We start from the raw sequence: 19,428 nt of genomic DNA on the forward strand, positions 1-19,428 counted from the left end.
GGTCAGCTGTTATCAGCTGTTTGTGGTGCTGCATGCGCAGCGGAGACGCTGACACGCGGCCGTGTCTTGGTTTCTCGGTGTTCCTCGCGCTAATTACGCAACGAGGAACACCGGAGATTGTGAGGCAACGGTCGGACGCGTGGTTTGGATGCTGCGACATCAGGGGGCCGACTGCTGCGCGCTGGGGTGATGTTATTCGTTTTATGTTTATTTTATTCAAATAAACATTTGAAATTGGAACTCACCAGGCTCTGCTCGCTTTGAATCCAGCTCACTTTAATTGGCGACGAGCTGTGAAACTGAATCACCCCAGGCAGACATCGTGTAGCCCACTCGTGCTAGTACTATTGCTCTTCTCATTGATGACCTCCTGGACTGCTGATATAACAGTGATTTTTTTTATTTTTTTTCTCCCACGAACCTTCATTCAGGAGGTGATGGTACAGGGAGGCCCATTTTGGATGGAAAAAGTGGCGGCCATCTTTGAACAGCAGTGATTTTCAACCTTCCTAGTGTTTTTATCAAGCAGAAGTTGTACTGGAGCTTCCAATTCTGCGATAAACAATTTTTTTTTTAGGTTTTATATAGTCCCTGTGTCTGCATTGTCTCTCTCTCCAGTCATGCAGTCGGTCAACCCTCCGCCACCTTTCTTGGAAACACCTGGTGAGCCAGCTATACCATGGAAGCAATGGTATGATGTGTTTGAAACATATATGGGTACTATTGGAGCGTCAAGGTTCAGACCGGAAAGGAAAAAATGCTTGTTACTCCATTCTTTAGGTTTCAAGGGGAGGTCAGTGTTTAAACATTTACCAGACGTTCAGGCGGATGAAGGCGAGGAACTCGACGAATTTGAAGAAGCTCTAAAGAAATTGGCCAACAGATTTGATGCTCCACCGAGTTTAGTTATTTCAAGACATACGTTTTTTAGGAGAGAGCAAAAAAGTGGAGAAGATGTTAATACCTACATTTCTGCCTTGAGGAAACTTGCGTCAGAGTGTCATTTTGACACATTTACGGATCAGTTAATACGTGACCAATTCATTTGTCACTGTTCTGATAAAGCTATAAAGCAAAAGTTATTGTCCTTGGGAGATCTTTGTTTGTCGGATTCCATCAGGATTGCTAAAAGTATTGAGACTGCTATTAATTCTGCTAAAGAATTGGAATGTGCGCAAGCTGAACAGGTGAATGTAGTTCAGAGATCTGACGACAGACGCAAGACTACTGTGTTTTCTCACAACAAAGTCGAGGCGACCAAATCCAGTAGCTTTTTCAAGCAGACTAATATTTGTTTTAGATGTGGCTACACATTACATGTAAGAGGAGGAAAAACATGTCCAGCAAAGAGTGTTCAATGCAGATCATGTGGCAAAATAGGTCATTTCGCAAGGGTTTGTCAAAGTAACAAAAATAGTATCACTAAGGTTAATGCGGTCAGTGATGATAATGATGACAGGATGGTTGAATTGATGACTGAAATGCAAGAGATGATTCTGGCTGTGGGAGACCAGGACATAGTAACTGGTAATCCCGAGCACTGTATTGATCCATACATTTTTGTTCAAGTAGGAGACAAATATTTAAAGTTACTGGCTGACTCGGGTGCCAGAATCACTATGATTACTCAGGAGCTTTTTGAACAAAACTGGGGCACACGAAAGTTGAACCCACCAGATAGGACTCCGATTTCTTATGAGGGAAGGAGGATTGATTTAGTAGGTTACTTTGAAGACATCATGGTTTTAAAGGGTCGACGCATTTTTGGGAAGGTCTATGTGGCAGTGAAAGGACTGAACATTTTAGGATGGTTTCACCAAGGGTTCTTTGGAATGGTTTTGCGCCCAGGTACATGTGAACAGGTGACAGCTATTAGAGACTCCTCTGATATTGAGAATTTGTTGAATGAGTTTCCAAGGGTTTTCTCAGGTGAGTTAGGAAAGATAAGAGGCTTTACACACAAGATTAAGGTGAAGGACAAGGCCATTCCTATTAAACATAAGCTGTGAGGTGTGCCATTCAGTGTCAGAGATGAGTTGGAAAAAGAATTAGAAGGTTTACGAAGAAAGGGAATTATTGAACCCGTTGATTCTTCCTTATGGTTATCTCCGTTGGTGGTCGCAAAGAAAACAAATGGGGATTTGAGAGTATGTGTCGATTTGAGAGCACTTAACAAAGAGATCTGGGTAGACTCCCATCCTTTGCCTAAGATTGGTGAGATGCTCTCCTGTATTAATGGAGTGAAATTATGTCCTAAACTTGATTTGGCTACCGCTTATCACCAAGTTGAATTGACACAGGATTCTCGGCACTTTACGGATTTGTTTCCGCGTGGGGAACATATCAATATTGCCGTATGCCATTTGGGTTGGCATCAGCGGCGTCTGTATTTCAGAGGATAATGTCTACACTTCTCAAAGGCATAGACAAGGTGTGTATTTTTCAGGATGACTTGTTGATACATGCGTGTGACCGAGATGAACATGATGCAATTATGAAACAGGTCTTGAGTAAGTTTGACGGTGCTGGTGTGGTATTGAAAAGCGAAAAATGTCCGTTTTTACAAACGTCTGTAGAGTATCTCGGTCATGTCATCACAGCTGAAGGTGTGCATCCCAGACCAGGTCTGGTGGATGCGATTGTAAATGCACCAGCACCTCAGGACAAAGGTGGGGTCAAATCATTTTTGGGACTTTGCGAGTTCTATTCTAGATTTATTGAAAATTTTGCAACACTAGTCAGACCCATTTCTAATCTGCTCAAAACTAATGCTGAGTTTGTGTGGGATGCTGAGTGTATGGAAGTTTTGGGCACAATTAAGCGGAGGTTGTGTAGTGCTAAAGTTTTACAATCTTATGATCACAACTTGAAATGTTATTTGACAGTGGATGCCAGTAAATTCGGTCTGGGAGCTGTCTTGACGCAAATGAATGAGAAACAGGAGCATACCATTGGGTTTGCGTCAAGAGTACTCAGACCTAATGAAGTACATTATTCTGTAATTGAAAAAGAATTATTGGCATGTTGGTGGGGTACAGAGAAATTTAAGTCATATTTATGGGGAAGACATTTTTTTCTCCAGGCAGATCATAAGCCATTAGTTTCTATTCTAAATGGTACCAATGTTAAAAGTAGCACACCAAGAATTGCAAGATTTGCAGCCAGGCTGATACAATTAGATTTTTCTGTGGTACACATTTCTGGGGGAAAGAACGTGAGAGCTGATTACCTCTCCAGGTATCCAATTTCTGAAGACTGTGAAGAGGAAATGGACTGTCAAGATGAAAACTGTTTCATTGCTGTTATCGATTTGGAACGTACTGGGTCGTTCACCGAAATGCAGTGGAAAGAAGCGGCTTCAAGTGATCCTGTACTCTCTAGAATTTTGACATACATTAAGGAAGGTTGGCCACATGAAATTTTTTTAAATCAGAGTGAGCAACCCTTTTCAAAGGTGTCTGAAGAACTATCTATTGAAGATGGTGTTTTGTTGAGAAATGATAAGATTGTTCCTCCTGATGTTATAAGGTCCAATATTCTGCAAAAAGCACATGAAGGTTCAGTTGGGTGCTACTTTAAAAAGAAAAAGGGTCTGAGAATACTACTGGTGGCCGCAAATGGACAGAGACATTGAAACATTAGTCAAATCATGTCATATTTGTACATCTAGTGATAAGACTCTCAAAACGTCAACTCCTCCGCTAAGGCCAATAGAATGTCCGGCAGGTCCCTGGGATAAGTTAGGGATCGATTTGCTGGGATCGTTTAATTCTCTTTCTCCTAAATTACGGTATGCTTATGTTGTTATTGATTACTTTTCCAAGTGGCCTCATGTGAAGTTTGTGAGTCATGCAGATTCCACGCCAGTTGTAACGTTTTTAAAAGATGTATTTTTGGAGGAAGGGTTTCCTAAGGAACTTGTGTCGGACAACGGGGTTCAGTTTGTATCCAGTGAATTCGAAAGTTTTTTGAATGAGTGTGCCATCAAACATTTGAAAGGTTCTCTCTATCAACCGCAAACAATTGGTTTGGTTGAACGATTTAATAGAGTGATTGGTGAATGTATTCAGTGGGCGTTAGCTAATGGGTGTGTAGTTGATGCCGCTGTAAAGAGTATGCTCTGGTTTTACCGAACAACACCTCACACTAGCACAGGGGTATCTCCGTTTGAGGCACTTAAAGGGAGAAAGCCGGCCACTCTATTTAGGCCACTTGGTTGTCTACATTTTTCAAGCATGCTACATGTACGGAACACATACACTCAAAGGTTCGTTCAAATGTGGGAATGCTCAACAAAGACAGAAAATGGATTATGATAAGAAAAAGTGTGTTAAGGATGTCCAGTTCACCGTTGGTGATTGGGTGCGGGTTAAATTGCCGGTATTTGTTAAGAAAGGTGACTCTAAGTTTTCTTGAACCATTGAAGGTTGACAAAGTTTGTGGTAATGCTGTGCGTGTTGACAGACGTAACTGGTGGAACATGGGTAAAGTTGTAAAGGTGGAATCAAAGGGGGTTTTGTTGCCTCCTCAAGATAAAGGTGATCATTCTTCGAAAGAGAAGGAATGCTTAAATGTAAAAAAATCTGGAGGAGCAAAGAACTTCTGTTCAAAGAGGGGAGGTCCGTGCATAGATCTTGTGCCTATCAGGAAAAGTGATAGAGTGCACAGGGTACCTATAAGGTATCGCTGAAGGGGATTTGTTTATGTTGAATTTTATGCACAGGGTACCTATAAGGTATCGTTGAAGGGGATTTGTTTATGTTGAATTGTAGATAAATGTTTCAGTACATGGCATGTATAGCTATCAAAAGTTTGTTTGTTTCCTTTAGGGGTATATTTATAAGTATTTTTTTGTTTTTGTTGTTTTGTTTTGTTTGTTGTTAAAAGGGAAAACTAATTGTAGTGCTTGTGCAAAGCACAATGGATTAGCAGCGTTCTCGCTGCGTGTGCTGGTCAGCTGTTATCAGCTGTTTGTGGTGCCGCACGTGCAGCGGAGACGCTGACATGCGGCCGTGTCTTGGTTTCTCGGTGTTCCTCGCGCTAATTACGCAACGAGGAACACCGGAGATTCTGAGGCAACGGTCGGACGCGTGGTTTGGATGCTGCGACATCAGGGGGCCGACTGCTGCGCGCTAGGGGAATTTTATTCGTTTTATGTTTATTTTATTCAAATAAACATTTGAAATTGGAACTCACCAGGCTCTGCTCGCTTTGTTTCCAGCTCACTTTACCAGACTTGGGCTTTTTGACTAGGCCGGTGGTGGCCTTTATAGCTGCATTTTGTTTGTATTCGCTTTCACTAAATAGCGTGTCCTGGCATCATTTGAAATGCCTCAGAGTTGGAGAACCAAATTCTATGTTTGCTGTCGCCTGAATAACAACTATAAAGACTAAATCGTATTTTAATAATAGCCATTAAAAAAAGTCGGGCGCCTATTATACATCCTAAGACGCCAAATAAAGGTGAAATACTCTGATGCACACTGCGGTGGCCTGGAACTTTGAGTTCAACGATTGAATAACACTGAAAATACTGCAGACATTAACAAATTAAAAAGGTACAAAAAACACTCATTAATTGAATGAACTGCCTCTTCTTGATTTTAGCAGTGAAAACAAAAATGGAAAACATGCCAAACAAAAGCAGGTTAACAAAAGTCTGTCCACCGTACCAATGACGCAGAGTGAAAAGTGCCACATGTGCCTTCAGTCTCTCCTGACAGAAAATTCCCTTAAATGGTTCCTAGAAAAGAATTCAGAAAGCTAATGCCGCTTCTATTGAGCTAAATTTATGACACTAGGGACACCTAGTGGGGAAATAGTTTATTGTTCGCAAGAGACTCTTCCACTTGTTAAGTGTTCTATAATTTTATAATAAACAATCGAATACTAAAAACTCTCCCGTTAGATTAAATTCTTAACTTAAGTGGGTGCTAGAGAATCATAGCCCATTTAATAAACTGTGCAAGGAAACTTTATACACCAATACATTTTCAATCTTGAAAGGAAAAGAAAAACAATGTGTACACCCTCTCAAAAATAAAGGCCCATATTTATACTTTTTGACGCTAAACTGCGCTAACGCAGTTTAGCGTCAAAAAGTTTTGCGCCGTCTAACGCCATTCTGAAGCGCCATGCGGGCGCCGTATTTATGGAATGGCGTTAGACGGCGCAATCAGACCGGCGCTGCCTGGTTTGCGTGGGAAAAAACCACGTAGACCAGACAGCGCCGGCGTAGGGGGAAAATGGCGCATGGGCGTCTTAAAATGGGGCAAGTCAGGTTACGTCGAAAAAATCGTCTTAACCCGACTTGCGCCATTTTTTAACGACGCCCATCCCCCATCAACATGACTCCTATCATTGTAAAGATAGGAGTCATGCCCCCTTGCCCAATGGCCATGCCCAGGGGACTTATGTCCCCTGGGCATGGTCATTGGGCATAGTGGCATGTAGGGGGGCACAAATCAGGCCCCCCTATGCCACAAAATATTATAAAAAAAAAAAAAAAAAAAACTTACCTGAACTTACCTGAATGTCCCTGGGGTGGGTCCCTCCAGCCTTGGGTGTCCTCCTGGGGTGGGCAAGGGTGGCAGGGGGGGTCCCTGGGGGCAGGGGAGGGCACTGTGGGCTCATTTTGAGCCCACTTGTCCCTTAACGCCATGCCTGACCCAGGCGTTAAAAAGCGGCGCAAATGCGCCGTTTTTAGCCACGCCCACTCCCGGGCGTCACTTTTGCCCGGGAGTATAAATACCACGTAAAGGCCTGGGAGTCATTTTTTAGACGGGAACGCCTCCCTTGCATATCATTAACGCAAGGAAGGGGTTCACGCTAAAAAATGACGCACATTCCGGGAACTTTGGCGCTATTCGCCTCTAACGCCATAGTATAAATATGGCGTTAGTTTGCGTTAGTTTTGCGTCGAAATTGCGTCAAAAAAACGACGCAATTTCGGCGCAAACGGAGTATAAATATGGCCCAAAGTATTTAATTTGTTCGTTATGGAATCCTACCCTGCACACAGCTAGAGCGCAGGATATATTTTGAACGGAATTGCCATCCATAAAAATTTAAGCAAACCGCATTGATGTGATATTTAAAAAGCTATGAAGTGAGCACAAATTCTTCGAAAAGGTTTGGGACTGCTTGACCCCTACTCCTCCAAAGAGTTTGGAAAAAAGTGAGTAAAATTGTGCTCAGTGCTTCGATATTAATGTTTCAAAATGTGCAGAGAATGCTCCCTGTATGCCATTAATTACATGCCCTGTGCCAGGGCAAGCTTTTAGTCATGGGTCCCCCATAACTTATTGGTTTCCCCTTATGCCAAAACCGCGAATGACCCATATGTCAAAAATCCTCTCTAGTATATTAGGGCCAGCATTTTGCTTGCTCCTCCCATACACCATGGTTGTCCTCCATTATGCCAACACTTACCTCAGATATATGCTAGCACCAGTTTTTTAGAATATACCAATACTACCTTCCAATATGACAGTGCCAGCATTTTGCCGTGGCTGCCCTCATATGTCAAGATTTACCTCTAGTATGCCAGTGCAGTATTTAGTCACATGAGCCCGTTATGGCGAGAACTATCTGCACTATGCCAGCACCAGCCTTTTGCTATAGGTACCCCATTTGCCAGATATTACTGATTTTATGCACAGGCCTGCATTTTGCCATGGGTGGCTCATCTACTAAGAACTCCCTCAAGTATGTCAGCATTTTGTCACAGATGCCTCTGTAATCCAAGAATTAACTCCAGTGTGCCAGTGGTAATAGCAGACTCACAAGCATAAGACACTCACACACAGACAGATTCTCACACACTCATATTCACTTATATTCACTTACCCGCATTCATTCTTTTTCATTCTCACACATTCATTCTCCCTCTCTCACACTCATACTTGTTTGCACTCTCTTACTCATTCTGAATCATCCCCACTTACCTATTCTCACTCACTCTCACCCACACTTACTTGTTCTCACTTGCACTGACTCATTATCACTCACTTACTTGCACTCACTCCTTATTCACTGGGTCACAGATAACCCTCTCATTCACTGTCATCCGCTCTCACACACACTCTATCAATTATTCATTTTTTCTCTGTCTCACTCACTTGCGTTTACCCTTATTCTCTCTCACTCACTCATTCTACCTTTCTTCCCATTTCCCTTTCACATGCTGTCAATTATATCACAGAAACATTTCTACAAAAGATTATCTAAATACTTCCAGCTTCATTTTTTTCCTTAAAACAGATTACTTGCCTGCTATGGGTGGAAAGGCATAGCAGGCGAGAACCTGTGGTTCGGGGACCCCTGGTGGTCCGCAAAGCCTCCTCAGGGGGTCCGCGACTGCTTAGAAAATTAAAAAATATTAACAGATTAGGTCCCAAGCTTTCAGTAATGACTCAGTAGGGGGGTCACAGGATTCGAATTATGATTCAGATGATTCAGTGGGGGTCCCCAGGTTCCTGTAATGATAAAGTGGGGGTCCACAGAAGTCAAAAAGCTGGGAACCACTGGTATAACACATTTTTATTTAGAATAACACTCACTTGGAGAATCATTATTTCGTTTAACAACCAGAGGTTAACAGTAAGTATGTTCCTAGCCCTCTAAAAGTCAGTGAATAAACCTGTACAGCTGGCTTGAAATAAAGGTATGAATATTCCCTAACATTACAGCAACTGCTGCCTTAATTATATCTTACAATCTTCCTCTTGACAAAATATATATGTGCCGTCATAGCTGTACTATCCTCTTCCACAGCCATATAGCCAAGGTAAACTGCTCGATAAAAAAAAAATGGTCTACCCGATGAAGACAAACCTCAAGCAGTCTCACGTTGTACTTTTTCAAATACCTAACAATACATATGTCACTATGGTCTTGAAAAAAACGATAAAGAATAATGGATAAAGAGTAGTGGTATTCGTACTCTTTGTGATCATAAACATAACTCATTCTGGGTTGAAAACACAGGTACCTACATCCAAATCCTCAACATCAGAAACCCACTGAAACAAATTAAATTAAGCATAACAAGGTAGCCAACTTAGTAGAAGGAGGCTTATTTGTTGAAAAGGCTTTACTCGGCATGTACAATACAATCACAGGCTATAAGAATACAAAATAGTAAAAAATATTAAAATCAGAACTATGAGAAAAACATGCCAGGCTAAGCAGCAGTTAATGTAGCCAATACAAGAAAGAATGATCAATCAAATTAAGATGAAAACAGAAGTCAATGGAATAGAAACGAAATGCTGAATAAACCTGTTAGAGAAGAAAAGAGAAAAGGAAAGGAAAGAGAAAGAGGAGAGCGGAAGAAGGGTGGAAGATATGCTGAAGATGAAAAAGCGCCAAACTAAAGAGGAAACAATAGACATGGTAAAAAGACAGTGAGAAATATGGCAGTAGGTTAAAAAAAAGTTACAGACAGTATACAACCACCGAGGTTTACAATCAATCTTTAATCATTTGATTGTAGCAATATTAGAAGCATCCAACAAGTCTGTAATGGGTAGCCAAAGCAACTTCCTACACTTAAGTGAAGGAGGAACTATAAACGCAGTATCTTACCTATGATTATAACACACCAAGTACCACCAACCTTTAAAAGAAACATTTGAAGAGTTCTTCCAGTTAGTAGTTATAACTTGAAATGCAACTGCTAAGATCAAGTCAATTCTCTTAATATTACAGAGACAGTGTAACCATATATCAGATAAACTACCTAAAAATTAAAGAAGACTTGATGTTGAAAACACAATTCAAGGCCAGAAAGAACTGTAGAGCGCTTTGATGGTATCTGGATATGAATGCTTTCTATAATTCTACAAATTATTCCTTAGGGCCTGTTTAACTTTTCACGTTAGGATCTGCCAAAACACTGACATATACTAAGGGTTTTTGACTAAAGTATTTTGTGAAACGTTCAGACAGAAAAATAGACATGATTATAAGAAATGCCTGCATGGCATCAAGTCAATTTTCCATGTGCAAAAAAATCACATCATTCTTGGAACTTGAGTCCTTTTTCCTGTTCGTGATGCCCAAGAGTCTCTGAGTAGTCCATAATCCGCTTTTGAAATATCCGTGAACAAAACAGAGCCCTTTATACCTTCAAAACGAGAAAGATTAGGTCCCCTATAAGGAAATAGGATAATGTTTCCTATATGGTCCTGTTAAAAGCTCAGATCAGCTGAAAACAAGAACAACTCATCTGCAGCTAACTCCAGAATACACAGTTGGGACACCAAAAAGAGAATCACCACACCTAAGCATATTTTGTGTCTGTGCATCATCACATGTTGCAGCTTCACAAAAGGTCAGAAAGTATAATCTCTTGCCCAATTCCAATCTTACTCAAATTCATATCTTGCTCACACCCCTGGAACTAGGCGCGACTGAAATAAGTGGGAGGTTTAGCAAGAAAGCAACAATTTTCTCTTCCAAAGGCCCTCAAATCTCTTGAATCAAAGCAAGAAAAAATCTGATACATCATCCATTCACATTAATTTTTCTGGTGTCTGGAATTCAAGCCTATCACCTAGTTTCCATACCTAAAAGTCATCCTACCTTGACATTTATTTCCTGATTCCAGCAGTAACACCAACGCTCCTTTACCAACTCCAAGAAGCAGTTTCTTCTGCAACAACCCGTATGACTTCTGCAATTCACAGCAAGCACATTGTTTATTGGTAATTCCATTGAACATCTCGTACCCACCATTTCATACCCAGCACTAAAGATTCCGTCATAAATTTGAAGTCATGGATATTAATTTGATATTAATGTATTTCTGCCAATAGCCGTTGCCAAGTAATTCGGATGCTCTCTTCCTAGTGACCCAGCTCTGAGCACTTGCGTCTGACTATCACGTAATCTGTCAGTGTCTAAAGTTTCATCCCTATTGCAGGATTATAAAATTACCATCTAACGTCTCCTGGGTCTCCTCTGCTGAAAGACATTTGCCACATACCAAAGCTCTTTGCACAAACCTATTGCCTTTAATTGGTGCAGAGTCTAATAATGTAAACACTTTAATGTAAAAAAAAGTCCAGTGATGTGATAAAAGTTCAAACTGAACCACTCAGCATAAAACAAATGTTGGGTATCTGTTTTGTCCAATTTCATTTTTTGGAGGAAGTTTCTTGAGCAAAGCTTTCGTGTGTCCTTGCAGCCCCAAATATTTGAAATCCTTGAATGATAAGAAAAGTAATCCTAGACTCACGAACAGTCCTGTCATCTGTGGCAACTGACATCGAAAGGATGGGATCTAAATAAACTATCAAATATAGTCCTCTGTCTCCAGAAAGGTGTCACCAGCTAAATAACCTTTGTAATACACCTTCAGGCTGAGGACAGACTGAATGGTAAGTGTGTGGAATGAAACACCTTGTCTGACCATCTAAAAGGGTTCAAATCCTCCCTAAAATGAACAATAAAATCTGCACCCTTAGGATAACAAAGCAACTTCCTTTTGCAGGATGTCTCTGAGAAGATGGATTCCATCCATACTGAAGTGTCTCTACTTTATAAAGTCTGTTTAAGCCACTTAGATTTCTGACAGTTTCTTAAACCCTTACTCTTCATTTAAACAACAGAAAGAGAGCTTACATAACTCTTCTATTGCTCTAGTATAGCTGTGTCGGAGCTGTAAGAAACTGCCACACACGAAAGTAGGGTTGGTAGTTCTTTATTCAGACCTCACATGCATGCGACTGTCCCCAACCTTGTTATTCTCCCTCTGTGCCCTCAGGACCTCCCTTTTCGCTTCCTGCCCTCGGCCCTCGCTGGACTCCTCAAGGTTCCCGAAGTCCTAGCGCTCTCTTGTCTTGGCTCTCACCACAACACTACATCTCCCTCACCTTGTACAGATGAGCTTATTCCGGGAAGGCGTCCATTATGTTTCTTCTATGAGATGCGCAGGTCTGTGATGTGCACGCTGTGGTCGACTTCCTGATGTAGGTTCACCCACAGCCGAGGAGGGGGGGTTGACCCGATTTCATGACTGGTGTGGGAGCCTCTTCCGTGACATCACTGTCCACTCCTGACGTTGCCTCTTTGGGTGGCGTGTTACATTTCTTGAAGTGGGTGATGTTCCAAGTCACCCTCTTATCATGTGAAACAGCCGTGACTATTGTGTCTTTTTGGTTTGTTACCTGGAGTGGATGCTCATGGTACTGACTGTCTGATTTTCTCTCTTGTTCCTGCCTAACGAGTACTCCATCTTGGGCTGTCGACGGCTGGCCCCTCCAACGCCTGTCAGCATATTCCTTCATTTTGGTTTTCTTTGTTCTTTTCATCTCCACTAGTTTGTCCTGATCAGTGGCTTGCTGGACATAGCGAGTTGAATTCTCCCAGGTGGGTATTCTGATGCGCACAGTATTGCCTAGCATCAGAGTGGTCGGGCATTTGTTTGGGTGCTTTGGGGCATGGTTCGGTATGCCCCCACCACTTCGTTCAATGCTGCCTGGACATCCCTTCTGGCCAGTTCAGTTTGTTGTATGGTTTTCTTCAGAGTGGCCATGAACCTCTCCACTACCTCACTGACCTAAGGCCACACAGGGTGAGCTTTCGATGTCTGAAATTGAGGTGTCTGGTAAATTCGACAAATTCTTGACTGCTGAATGGAGGGCCACTGTCTGTTTTGACTACTTCCGGGATCCATCATGCTGCAATGACTTTGTCCAGTATCTGTATGGTGGTGGCTGCCCTTGTGGATGATTCTTGTTGTGCGATCAGGAACACTCATCCATTATGATGAGGACATATTTGCTGGACTGTAGGGGGCCAAAGAAGTCTGCTGCCACTTGTTGCCAGACTCTGTCCAATAGTTCTGACATTTGCAACAGCGAGGGAGGTTCTTCGCGGCTGACCAGTTGTGGACAGTCTTTTAGTGTGCCTTCAACCATCATGTCCAGGGAAGGGAACCAGACTCGCTTCCGTAGGGCTTTTTTGGTGGCTACTAGGGCCCGATGTCCCTCATGGGCCAGGTTGACCATCCCTTGACGTAGATTTTTCAGAAAGACAATTCCTTTTTCTCAGAGAAGTAGGCCACCCTTTGCGACTGACAGTTCATCTTTTATGTGTCGAAAGGAGGTTAGTTCTTTGAGGTCCGTGAGTTGTTGCCTTTGGATTCTTCCCTGTGGCCCTACCACTTCATTCTGATGCGTCATATTACATCTTGTAGTGTGGAGTCTGCTGCAGTGGCCTTAATGATGGCTTCCAGAGGGACTGCTGGTGGTCTTGCTTGAGCAATAGTGCTCTCTTGTCACGGCTCTCGCCGCAACACTACAGGCTATTATTGCATCCCTCTGTTCCTTCGATAGCCTATGCACTACTTCCAAATTTATTAAGAGATTCTGAATCTGAGAAACACAAATCATCTGTGGCGCTGAGATTCTAATGAGTAATTTAACAAATTGTATTGTGTAACCTTGAACAACCTGCTTGCTGAATGCCATCTAGCACTAAACACACTCCTCTTCCTTGCCTCCCAATTTTAACGGGGGGGAAATAAAAATAGAGGTTGCTCGCCCTTTAAGTGGTGACAGGCACTTGGGCTCATGTTGTTTGGACTCTGGTCCTCGTTAATCTCCCACACGGCAGGAATTACCATACTGCTGCTTGAAAACTTCTAAAAGTGTATTCGCCTTGTGGATGTAATTGGTCCTTGTTAACTCCTCGGCTGAAATGATGACTTCCTGCTTTTGGTCTGACTAAAACGCCAGCTCCTGAAAACAAGCTGCATATAGGTGACTGGGTCATATCCAAGAAAAGAATGTGAAGGGATTCATGTAATTGCCCATTCAGGATAAAAGCCTTTGTGCCTCACCACCTACCCAAGATAGGGGTTAATTTTCATTAGATTCGTCTTTCTTCTCTCTGCCAAAAGAGACAAGCTGGCATGCCCTAAAAAACACAAATAACTACACCCATACCCTCAAAAGACTTAAACCTAAAGCCAATTCTTTCAATTGTGCTTCTTCCACCACATCAGAAATTCTACTCAGTGTGCCAATTAAATCCAATCATTTGCTAAGGATGTTTTTGTATTTGTGGAATCTTTATCAAAAAAAGGCAGATATTACACTTAAAAATATAAATGAATTTTTTAAAGTAAAGAAAGTTTCCCTCAAAAATTAGCATATACGTACATTAAAATTTTTATTCTAAAAAACTCAAGCCTCATATGGCTATCAGTGTGGTGTCTGGTATTATGCTACCTCAGTAGTGGGTAGAGTGCAATTTTGTGCACATTTTGGACCAGTAATGTGCAGCCGGCGACACCTACAATTCTACATTCCCTAGAGACTTGAAAAAAAAAACACGTAATATTCTACTTAATGTGTGCTTTAAATAAGGAAGGAGGGCTTCTAAAATAACCTCCCTCCACAGTCTGCATGCAGTTCAGCCAGAAGAGCCAGCCCTCCTGTCACTAGCTCTCGAGTAAGACTACCCTGCACAAAGCACTGTTTTCCTGTACATCTAAATTTGCACACCCTATTCAAAAAGTTTAATCAAACTGCCCTGCAAACGATACAAACCTCATACTAATTCTCTCTGGCACAAAAAAGACAGATTTCTAGAAACAAGGCAGGTACATTTTGAAAGATTCAATCATGAAAGATTATCTGCAAAATTAGGACTCCTGCAAACTAAGCAGACTAAAACATGCATTTTGTATTTCTCTTTGGAACAGACTTTAATAATAAGTCAGCAATTGAGAACAGTGTTCAATGTGACCCCAATATTGGCCGTAATTTATGTTTAAAGATAGCATTCCAGGATACTCCTTGTGTCTCTGATTTACTGCAGCAGGTGCAGTGGCAGCGGGGCCCAAAGGACTAAGGGTCCTTCTGATCCCTGATTATTGCTGTATTTCATAATTCTGACAGCAGCCAGGGGGCCCATTTCCTTCTTTGCACTAGGCCTCATGACACACAGGCTACAGTACTGTTTCATTTGCAAAACTGCGAGGAGGCAGGGGCGGGACGACCAAGTCCTGGCTCATCTGTGGCTCCTCTGTGATCAGAGAGCTGCACTAGAGCAAGAAGTGTGAGCTTGTACACTCAGAGCACCTGTAATTCACATCGCTCCTCTGCGGTACGAAATACTGTATATGCACTAACTAATTATGAGTAACCAATGATTCCTGGTGCCCGTTTTCGGGTGTGACTGTTGCCTCCAGATGTTCTTGCTTGTGATTACTGTGCTGAAATGATAGTATAACGGACCCTTTTATCCCCACCGAACCATGATTGTTGCTTTATTTCACAATTCAAACAGCAGCCAGGTGGCTCACTTCCTCTCGTGCGCCAGAGCCCATGGAACGAGACGCTGGTTACACCTCTGCTCCACGCAGGCCCTGGGCTCCACTGCTCAGATTAATGAAGTACAGGGTGCACTGCTGTCGGACGTGGAGGCCAGACTTGGATTCTGTCCCAAGCGCCACTGGCAAATGTGATTTGGGCCACAGCTTGACTCTGAACTCCACTGCTGCTGCATGTCAGCAATATACTGTGGATTGGATCAGTAACTGGGGCCTGCCAGTGAACATTTTTAAATAAAGACCTGTGCCCGGACCTGACTCCTACTACCAGCATGTAACGCCATGTGCATGATGCTGCAACTCATTTGCATAGTACGCAGCCATCTCCACCGGTCATGTGACAGCTGGACAGTGGCGGTTAGTGATGTGAAACTGGTGAGGCGAGCAAAGTGAATATTTGGACAAGCACTGTGGAAATCCGGCACTGCTATTACGCTCAACGCTAAAGCTCTCAATCGTGGCTTAAGTGTTTTTTTTATAATGGACCAGAACCCACGCCTCTGGAGTTGTACTTATCTATTAGCTACAGCACATCCCCAATGTTCTCCAGTCCATGGCTCTGAGTGAGGTCCACGCCCAGAGCCAAACCGCTTAATGAATGCAGATGCTGCTCTCATGCTGTTAATGATATTAAGCAGAGAAGGAGCACCAGGACTGGTTGAAGCAGGCTGGCTTGACGCTCCCTTAGACTTGGGTTGGAGAGGTTTGAATTGTGCAAGTGAGGCTGGCTGCCCCAAGACAGTCAGCCAAACCAACAAAGGAAAATAATGTTTCTCTATAGATTGCCAGACGTCATTGTATGTAAGACCACCGAGTGGCAGATAGTCATTTGTGCTGATGCTGATCAATAGGTGCTGGTGCTGAGCACCGGAAACCAGTGGCCCAAATTAAGCACTGGTGCAATAGTCTACCAGTGTACACGTGAACTTGAGTGTAGATTACTATTTGGCACATTGTTAATAGTGCACATTTTTTATTAGTGCACAAAAGCATCCTCACAACCAGTATCGTAATTACCACCAAGACCCTGTGGTGGTTATCACTACCACCGTTACCACTATTGCCCCAACACCACTACTATGTATGTTATCAGTACCAATACAAGCACTGGCAAAGTCACAGTCTGACTTATAGTTGAAAATGCAAGCCCAGCTTACTGGCTTGCCAATGCTTGCGTAAAGCAGAAATACAAGCAGTCAGAGGCAGTCGCAGTGGTGATCTGGAAATGAAGATTTCTCAGGAAATGAAAAGATGTGAAACTTGTTTTTGGTGACTATTTCATGCGAGAACAGCAATATGATATCCATCTCCTGGAGCGATTAAAGAAGTTTGTTTTCACTCAAAAAGTAGTTTTTTCACGATGGTATCATGTTAGTAATTGATGATATGAAAGTGAGATACTCGAGTACTAGCTTCAACCAAAAGAAGCAGAGGAGCGGCATTTGCCATGGGGTACGCTATGCCAGAATTTGTACATCCATCTAGTGGTAATAAAACACAAATATTAGCCAAAACTATAAAAAAAAATATATATATATATATATAACTTGAGAATCCAAAATTGTTTTCTTGGTAAGCTGTCCTAGTTAAGTGAGGCAGTGATCACTCATCAGCTATACGTTAATTTTGCCTGAAATCCTTTAGCAGAACGTTGATTTAACATCTTCATAAGTGTTGAAGGCAATCGCATCCCACAGTGCACTTTATAGAGTGATTCCAAGAGGTGGATCACCTATTTTTGGTAATGAAAGGGAGAAAAACATTTCCCCTGGTAGGACGATAGTGCAGACAGATGCTAATATTGAGAACCATGGGGTGGCACAGGGTGTTCAGCACTCGTGGAAAGATATGGCCAAGATTTTGTTTATAGGAGGTTATGAAGTGAAAGAAAGCTCTGGGGAAAGTGAAAATTTTAGGTTTCTACCAGGAAGTGCTTCTAAGTTTGATATTGAAGTTGGTGCAAAAGGAAGATGTCTCACCAAAATTATAGGAGGGACGAGAAAAGATGGCCTTGTAATGGATAGATCGATCACAATAAGATCTCTGCACACATAGGTATATATTTTGTAGTGACTGGGAGGGCTAATATGGGAATTGAAAATGATGAATACTTAAAACAAAATGTTAGGGTTTAGGGAAATTTAAGTGTGCATTTAGGGAGGGACATGCTTATACAAACCACACACACAAGAGAGTAAGACTATTATTATTAACAAACAATACTTCTAAAGTTAATTCAGCCCAGAAAGTTGTCAAAACAGGTGTAAATATCATCCAGCTCAGCATTGGAGTAAGTCAAGCATCATATATGGTCACTCTCAGGGAGTGCAACACACTGCCATAGAAAATAATGGAGGCAGAGAAATAAAATAACACCCAAGAGTAACTAACGCTAAACAATATTATTTTCGTGTTTAAAATATATATTAAACATTGGCAATTACCACTGTGCAGTTAGGTCAGAACTTCATTAAGAAAGGCATTTTTAGTTTTGGTTATAACTCTGGCACAGTTTGACGAATTTGCATGAAACTTTTCAAACAAAAAAAATAATTCCCATGTAACTTACATATTAAAATTAGCTCTTTGATACAGAAAAAACAGCTGAACAGAATTACACCAAATTTGACAAAAAACTAGATTATTACTCAAAGAGTGTACTTTTTGTTGTTTGTTTTAAGTCTGCTCTGCCGTTATTGAGAAATTAGCTTTTAAAAAGGAGCTCACACATGAAGGAGTTAACACTGGTAAATCGGAATCCTGACCACTTGTGTCCAATTATGCTCTGATTGGCCTATTCCAAGTGGCTGGGCGGGTCTTGATTGGCTAGTCACAACATCATTTTACATCTAAAAGGTACATTTAATCATCACACATTCAATGTTTTATGCATAAATGTATGCTATACTTATGTTGGTACAATGTACTGCTAAAATCTTACAACACAAAAGACACCACATACATTTTTTTAATGTTGTGCAAGCCATTGCAGGATTCCTGAAGAAAAAAAATGGAAGGGCACATAAATAGGGCAGGGTGGGGGCAAGTAGTCCTGAAAAGTACCCTCTTGGTTGGCTCCAGTGGGTAAGCAGGAACAAAACATCACAAAAAGACCACTGGGTGTTTCTTTGGGGGGGGGGGGGGGGGGGGAGTTCAAGAAAATACTGGAAGATTGTTCCTCCACAGGACTGGCTGGGAATGGGTGTAAGAATAACTCCACTTTTGGAGCTTCTTGTACTGTTGAGGTGGGCCAAGCCTCTGGGGTCGGTGCAAGGAAAAAAATAATTGAAAGTGGGAGGACATGTGCTTGGAGCTCTCTCCCATGATTTTACTTGCTCCTTGGGGCACCCATATCCCTGAAAGCTATGAAAAGAAAAGAGTGCCCCTGCTGTCTTCAATTTCTGCCTCTGGATCACCTGGCTCCTTAGGGATCAAGAGGTAGGAGAAAGACTAAGTGCTCGTCTTACCCTCTTGGCTGTCTCTGGGTAGAGGGGGGTCAGAAACTCCCACCCTGAAGTCTCCTGCTGCACTTAACACATGTAGAAAGAGTGCTTTATTCCAGATGTCAGGTTCCACATAGGGCTTCCACACTGCCTTCAATGAAGGAAAATACTGTGTTTTATTGATTATCACCTTACTGAAAAGGACTCAATTCATGTTCTAATGAATGTCATTGTAAGGTAATACCACCCCCGGCAGTTCTAATTGTGTTGCATTGGTCTACTATGATAGGTTTCTGCTTTTCTGAATGTGATGACACCCTGCCATTAATTACATCCCATTACATTGTGTGCAGTATAGGTTGGGGTATCATGGGCTTAGGCTTCTGGGCTTGCAAGGGGTGTGGACTGTTAGGAGAAGTCACTGTAGATTTTTCCACCTGCATACTTGTAACGATTTGTAAATTAGTCATAGTATTAAGGCTGGGGCACCACAAACCTTTGTGCAGTTCGAGCAGGATTGGGCGTATGATCAACTCTGAATATGAGAAAACCACAGAAATTCACTGAAAAAAGTAGAGGCTCAAATGATGTTAAAATTAGGTATAGTAATAGGACCTTAGCTCTCGTTAAAAATTGCAT

This window comes from Pleurodeles waltl, chromosome 1_1 (assembly GCF_031143425.1).
Source record: "Pleurodeles waltl isolate 20211129_DDA chromosome 1_1, aPleWal1.hap1.20221129, whole genome shotgun sequence".
In the NCBI taxonomy this organism is placed as follows: domain Eukaryota; kingdom Metazoa; phylum Chordata; class Amphibia; order Caudata; family Salamandridae; genus Pleurodeles; species Pleurodeles waltl.